The sequence below is a fragment of the Eptatretus burgeri genome, chromosome 4 (genome assembly GCF_056783735.1).
Source record: "Eptatretus burgeri isolate ZD-2024b chromosome 4, Ebu_testis_v1, whole genome shotgun sequence".
Lineage (NCBI taxonomy): Eukaryota > Metazoa > Chordata > Myxini > Myxiniformes > Myxinidae > Eptatretus > Eptatretus burgeri.
The window spans coordinates 12,235,710-12,243,209 of NC_140964.1; the positions used below are offsets into that span (position 1 = coordinate 12,235,710).

At 42.4% G+C, this 7,500-nt stretch overlaps 2 long non-coding RNA genes across 4 annotated transcripts in view; both read left to right on the forward strand.

Moving 5' to 3' along the window:
- The window catches only part of LOC147027490 (uncharacterized), a 192,723-nt gene extending 185,330 nt beyond the window's left edge, over window positions 1-7,393 (forward strand). The window contains exons 6-7 of one of the 2 annotated variants that reach the window (XR_015057065.1): window positions 1,921-2,046; window positions 3,693-7,393. This is a non-coding gene — a long non-coding RNA (uncharacterized LOC147027490). The remainder of the gene's footprint in view (window positions 1-1,920; window positions 2,047-3,692) is intronic. The other variant, XR_015057064.1, reaches the window with a different exon arrangement.
- Window positions 7,394-7,416: 23 nt separating this feature from the next.
- The window catches only part of LOC147027493 (uncharacterized), a 55,683-nt gene continuing 55,599 nt past the window's right edge, over window positions 7,417-7,500 (forward strand). For both annotated transcript variants that reach the window (XR_015057062.1, XR_015057063.1), the window contains exon 1: window positions 7,417-7,500. This exon is cut by the window's right edge and continues 545 nt beyond it. This is a non-coding gene — a long non-coding RNA (uncharacterized LOC147027493).

Here is a 7,500-nt window from a genome sequence, read left to right on the forward strand (position 1 = left end):
GGTGGGTGGCTCTTTTGAATGGTTGTGGGAAAGAGCAAGACAGGGCATACGCGAGTTTATTCCATCAGCAAGAAATGAGAATTTTAATTATTATCACTAATATTAGTAAGCACAAGTTCACCACTCCATCAGCCACAGAGATTGTAAGAGTGGGGGGCGGGGCGGGGGGGGGGGGAGAAGTAGAAGTGGTAGATCCTTCCACCCCGTTGTTGACTCCTGGAGAAACATATTGCCGAACAATCCATTACCCTGGTACTCTCACGATGTGTAAATGAGTTTTGACAGTGTTCAGGTCGCATTTCCCACTTCCCATGAACCACCAGTCAGAGGGTGTTACCAGCATGACCCATGGACGTTATGGAACAAGCTTCACTTTGCTTGCTGCGTTCTCTTTTGAGTCAGGTATGCTGAGTAGATGTTCACCTCTGCTCAACTCTCCTTCAAACTCGTTCATCCTCTTTTACCCTTGGTCCACATGGCCGTCATGACAATCTGACCTCAGGGCCCATTCTATCGGTGAAGGGATGCTTGCTGGGGGCGTCTTGTATCGTGTCCATCCATCTGCCAGACACCTCCAGACAGCATGGAGACAGGCTGCATACCCGCGTGGCTAATGCTCACACCCGCCACTCCCATCCCTCCACTTAAATTCCCGGGCTTTACCTCAGCAGTGTCACCCTTTGATTTCTGCCTTGTGGTCGCTCCGGTGGGATGGGCTGCAACACAAATTCCTGACATGCTTCCGACCTTCGACGCATCCGCTCGCTCCTCACGCCCGACTCGAACAATATAAAATACAAACCCGCTGTGCATTTAATAGCAGGCCTGTGTACTGCAAGCTCCACAACCTGCTTCTCGTCATGGAAGGAAAGTTTTTGGAGACATATTACAGGCCTGAAAATGCTTCTGTTACGATAACAGAAAAACCTTCACATTTTTCTTTCTCGCAAAGCACTTTCCACGACTCACCGTTTTCAGAAGGTCAAATGTGCCATTAAATCTATTTTAATCCAAAGCAAAATTGGAAATTTTCCAACTACCATTGTCTCGTGCTGATCCAAAATCTTTATTTTGTGGCATGTTGCTGATCGAATCAAAAGAAGATGGGTTGACTCGCATTGAGATGGCTTTGTGTCTCTCTTCTGTATGATAATAATTAGGCCCACACAAAACAAACTCCACAAAGCCTCAGATTTTAGAGGCTGGTTCGCTTATGGAATTTTTTTTTTCATTTGCTTCCATTTCAAATGACATTTTTGAGTAACAATTTTTCCTGATACCATATATTGTCCTTAAAACATGACATATTTCTCTGTCCGATGCAAGTCGGCACAGACACAAAATAGGCTCGAAAACAAATTTTCATCACTTGTTGAGATAATCATTTCAAAGTCCTGATGGAGCCACATATCTACTACGACTTATTTAACTGACCTTTTACTACGAAAACTTTTTTTTTGGCAAAATCTTTGACAAAACAGGTGGCCAGGCCTGACGTTTGATTGAAGGTGGCAGGAATTTGTAATTTGTTCAGAGTGCTGGTGACATGTCTCCTCCCCTTTATGAAAAATATTGTGAGATCGTTGATGCCCACGAACTACCAGTGCTCGCAGACTGGTTCTCCGACAACATCCTTTTCAATGGACGGTGCACACCTTTATGCCTTGCTCTGCATGTGAAATACGAGGACAATATTTTGTATTTGGGTCGAGATTTGAACCCAGACTAGATAGCTCAAAGGCGAGTGCACATACCTTCAAGCTGACCTGCCAACCCCTTATGGATCCAAATATACAGGGGGTGCAAAATTATGATGCCACTTTAATCGATGCCAGACTTTCTCAAATCACCATTTCAAACACAAATTTGTCTTAATATTGAAGATATGTATCAATATTCTTTAATTTATCTTTTATACAGTTTTAAAACGAAATGAAGCTGCATGCGTATGAAGCCTTCGGACCCATTGGCTGGAGAGCTGGTTTGACTCCACCCACAATAATTGTCAGGAAGAAAAAAACATACGTCCACCATGTTGGTTTTCTGGTAAGTCGAAGATGTCTTTGGAAGTTTCATATTCACAATTTGAATTATCTGACCTACATGTATAACCACAAAGTATTATACACTCGCAAAGGTACCCGGCATTGCCGGGTCCCTCATCCCACTCCTTCCCCTCCCACCGGACTCCCACCCCACCTCCTCCTCTCCCTCCTCCTCCCACACCTCTCCCTCTGGACTCCCACTCCACCCGTTCCCCTCCCTCATCCCACTCCTCCCCTGCCTCGTCCCACCCCAACACCCTCCCTCCAGACTCTCACTCCACCCCTTCCTCCTCTGGACTCCCACCCCTTCACCGCTATAGGTGATTGCTCGTGTGTTTACAAGTTATGAATTGTGAGAAAATGACTGTTAAAAACCCTTAGTAAGGTTTATTGTTGTAATAAATATGATCCTTTAAAGTTTTGTGGCGATTAACCTTGGGAGCTCAGAGGAGAAGCGTCACAAACAAACAAACATCTCATTTTATTTAATATAGAGGACAACATCACTCCAAGCTACTAATGAAATGAAATAACATCCTAAATGAAAGCAGATCACACAAAAAGATGAAACAATTAAAACCCAGGCTTGACAGCTTAGCCTTAGAGCAAGTGTGCATACCTCTTGACCATCCTGCCGTGGTGTGGGGATTCATTGCTTTGTTGCCACGGAAAACATTTTTCAATTCTCTCTTGAACACGAAGTTCACGTGTTCCATTGCTTTACTCATTCTAATCTTCGAAGTTATTTTGCCCTCCTAACTCCGGAGATGTCCCCACAGAGAACCGAGCTGCGGTCATCACGCCCACTGCTCACACCGCGAGAGCCTTTGCCTACTTAATTATTTTTATTGGGCTCAAAGAAGTTACATTTTGGGAAAAAACAGTAGAAAAACAGAACAGTAGAAAAAGTTAAGTTTAATGCTTTGGCAACTTCACATTTTCGTGTGTAAATATGGAGGGTGCACAGCCTTGCTAAAAGCCACAGCTTAGATGATACCAGCAAATAAAACCCATGGCTTTGCTGACAGGACTATAAGGGGAGAGAGAGGGAGAGAGAAAAAAAGAAAACAGAGAAAGAGGGTGGGGGTGGGGGGGGAGGGAAGGGAGGGTGAAGAGGGGCGGAGGGAAGGGAGGGTGAAGAGGGGGAGGGAAGGGAGGGTGAAGAGGGGGAGGGAAGGGAGGGTGAAGAAAGGGGGAAGGGAGAGTGAAGAAAGGGGGGAGGGAGAGTGAAGAAAGGGGGGAGGGAAGGGAAAGGGGGGAAGAGGGAAGGAGGGAGTGAGAAGGTTGGAGAGAGCGATGAAGGGTGGCAGAAGGGAGAGCGACGCGTCACCACACATTGCTATACACTCCGGGAGGTAGCAGGGGTGAGGAGTGGGTGAGAGTGAAGAGGATGGGGAAGCGAGAAGGGTGGAGTGCGGAGGGAAGGGGGTGTTCTGGACATGTGTTTGGTAGTGGGACTTGAAGTGAGGGGGGTGGGGTTTGACTTGTATTTGGGAGGGGGACTTGAGGGAAAGTGGGGGATGGGAGATGGTCCCATCTGCTGGCATTAGTACAGGATTGAATGAAATGGTGTATGTTAAAACGGCATGTTCAAACAGGAGAGCAAAACCAACAGTCCCTTTCAAAAAGCACTTCCTATTTTTATAGATGGGCTTCCTTGAGGTATGCAACTCGAACTGCAGCTGCCACCCTGTTTACCCATTCTGGAACTGGATCTCTCCGAGAGGGTCACACACTGCACAGAGCTGCCCGGAGTGCCAAAGAATGCACGAACCAGAAAAAAAAGGAACACCACTCTCACAACTGGACCCCTCCTCAAGTCCAACTCCACAGTCCAAACCCTGAAACCTGGCTCAAGCCAAGATATCCTTTTGCCCATCGCACCCTAGCTGCATTGCTTATAAATGCCTGGAGACACCAGTGTTTTGTGCCTTTATTTAATTTTTGTACAAGTTTTGCAACCAAAATGTGATAAGCCCCAGAATCTCTCAACCTGAGCTGAATCCCAAAATTCAAACGACGGAATCAAACCCACTCACAATCGCCAATCACTCGTATTAAACACCTCCCGGAAATACCTGGAATGTCAAACAATGTGTGATGTATCCAGTGATTTGTAGGTATTGCATTCAGGTATTCGATGGTATGAGTGAGGAAAGTGGAAAAAAAAATAACTTTATCGTGAAGAAACCATTGCCTGTTCCAAATAAAGGCATTGTTGAGCAGGCCAAAAAAACATGGAGAATGAAGTCCCCAGTGAGGGACAGTGAGGTGACCAAGGATGATGCCTTGATGAAGGATAATTAAATATGTCCATTAATTTTCTTCAATTGGGCTGTTTAAATGAACCCAAACATGCAATTTTCATTCAAGCACTCCCTTGGAGTTCCCTTCTTATGTCTGCTAAATTTGAAGCTGCTTGGTTTCATGGTATCAGAGTTATGGAGGAGACACACTGACACACACACACTGACACACACACACACTGACTGACACACAAAAACACACACACACACACACACACACACACACACACAGACACACACACACACACACACTGACACACACACACACACTGACACACACACACACACACACACACACACACACACACACACACACACACACACACACACACACACACACACACACACATACACACAAACATTATTTTAGATATGCTTAGTTACAATAATCGCTATTCTTTTAAAATTTTCAAACTTCACTCCAGATTTCAACAGTAATTTAGTCCATGATATCCGATCCTCAAATCCAAAATCCTATTTCGATTATATAATTTAATTAGTCCATGAGAGTAGATTGTGCTTCCAAGGCAAGGCATATTTACTTGGCCGAATCAAATTGCTGGCTAAGAGCCCTGCAGGGTGAAGTTCAGCTGACCAAGGATAAGCCTTTCATGAAGGTAAGCCATTAATCATCTTCAAAAGGGGTGTTTAAATTCACCCAAATACCCATTTTTAGCTCGCCTGTTCGAAAAACAGAGAGCTATAGCGATACCCCTGGCGTGAGCGTGAGCGTGAAAATGTTCAAGTTTTTGGTGCAAGTTATTTCCTATCTAATGTTTTTATCTAACACACTGTTTTTTACTGATTACAATATACAAATACATATATTGCTTTAAAATTATTTGGATCAGACTTCACTGCAATGCTTTATAAAAAATATTATTAGACCAGTCTTTTAAAAACGATAAATGTATAAACAGGCGAGCATTGGGTGGCTTTGACACCAACTCTCTGGTTCATCCATGTACTACCTTGGAGTTTCCTTAGTATGCATGCAAAGATTGGGGCCACTAGGTTTCATGGTTTTGGAGTTATGGAGGAGACACACTGACTGACACACACACGTGCGCACACACACACGCACACACACAATTATTATTATAGATGCAAATAAGCAGTAGGCATGTTTTTGCTCCGTATACGTAAGCTGGGTAATTCTTGAAAATATTTCTGGGAGCGATTGAGGCAATGGTCTGGCCAATACACCGCCAAAATAAAGAAATGAGCAATTTATATGAGAAATGAATGTTTTGCACGTAATTTCGATTTTAGCACTTGTTAAAGTTGAATAGTGTGAAAATACAGAAGGGTCGCCTGTCATCATCAACGAATGACTACCGCGGCAAACAATTGCAGGATCACATAAAACAGTGGTAATTCCCAGCATTGCAATTACAGCCCATTGATAGGTCCTTCCCATTTTGTTGGCAACGACCTCAGTTCCTAGCATAGCTTGCATTTGGCATGACAATAAATAAATAACCAAGGCTCAAGATCAAACTCTCCAAAGAGTTTGAGTGTTATCAGTTTTCACTCATGGCAACCTATATGTTATTGCATTGCTGCATTTGCCATCCACAAAATATTTGGTTTGTTGTAACAGCAGATTCATTCAACAAAACCAAAAACGTTGTATATAAGAGATGTGCTTTGAATATTTTGTTGAGATAATTTTTTTTTTTAATCTTTAAAATATTTTTGCAAGCAACGTTGCAACGATCAGTCTCGCTATAGTTATTACTGACTGATACTTTGTCTTGACAAAACAAATGAAGGGTGAATACATTTGAAAGAAAGATATGATTCATATGAGCAGTCTGATTGTGCTCTGGTGTGCATTACAACACTGTTGGGAAAATATTGACTCAAACATAATCCATAAACTAATTAAATCACTCCCAAATGGAGTTGAGGCAGTTCTCAAGGCAAAAGGGGGTCACACTGATTTTTGAGAATACGGAAAGACAGACTTGATTTTTCTTATTACAAATCGTCGTTATATCCTTAAGAGTTCATGGAAATCCCTTGAAAGTGCTTTTGGTTTCATATTACAACGATTTATTTTGTTTTCACGTCTCAATTAATAAATTTCCTACTGGACTCGTACTTTTGCACCCCACTTTACACGTATGATAAAACTTAAGAAAAATTCAGTAAGATTTATCTAATTTCCTCCATAAAAGAAACCATTACACTGTCTCCAATGAACAGAAGCCATAAAGTACAAGCGTTAGATATTTTAAAATAGTCATCGAGTCAATACTTGAAAAACCTCAAACAAGGAGTGTTTCCAGCATTATGTTGGGCGCATTGTAAGGAGCACGTGAAGTTTTTATGTTCTCTGTTCGGTGTTGTCAAAAACATTTTAAATTAGGCCTCTCTGCTATGCTATGCTAGAGTGTTTTGCCCTATTGCTGTGTCATAACATTGTGCTGCAGCTGATGTTATTGTCAATAATGATAGAATAAAATGGCAAACTAATGGGGGGGGGGGACTCTTAGCATCACGCTACAATTATAAATAACGATCTAAAATTCAATAAATACGGATGAAGATAGTTATCTGTGTTCATTTTGAAGAATCCCTGCCTTGCACGGTTTTTATTATATTTACACAGGAATCACAGTATATAGAAGTGTACCGGAGGTTGTCGATATCCGAAAGACATGTTTTTGCTGCACATCCGTGTCCATCCAGACAGGCCAATAATGCCAAGCTGGACAGCACTCTTAAACTTTTACAAGTATCCAAGAAAGGTTGTTTCGAAGATGTACGCCTGATTATGAGGCAATAAAATGGATGACATGAGATACAAGAGGGCAAGCATATCAAGGGACAATCCATTTAATAGATGCGAAAAGGGCTGAATTTTCGAAACGTTATCCCATGTGTACATCATTAACAGATGGCCCCAAGACGTCTTTTTCTTCATCTTCCACAAACCATACTCAAAGCTCTGCAAACAAGATGACTATAACTCTATAAGCACATCCAATTAAAGGCTACCTGACCAGGAAGTAACTTCTTGGTCAGGTAGCCTTTAATTGGATGTTTTTTTTGAACCTGGTTTTTGGGCTTTGGTTTAAACCTGGTTTAAACCTGGTTTTTGGGCTTTGGTTTAAACCCTGTTTAAACCTGTTTTTTGAGCC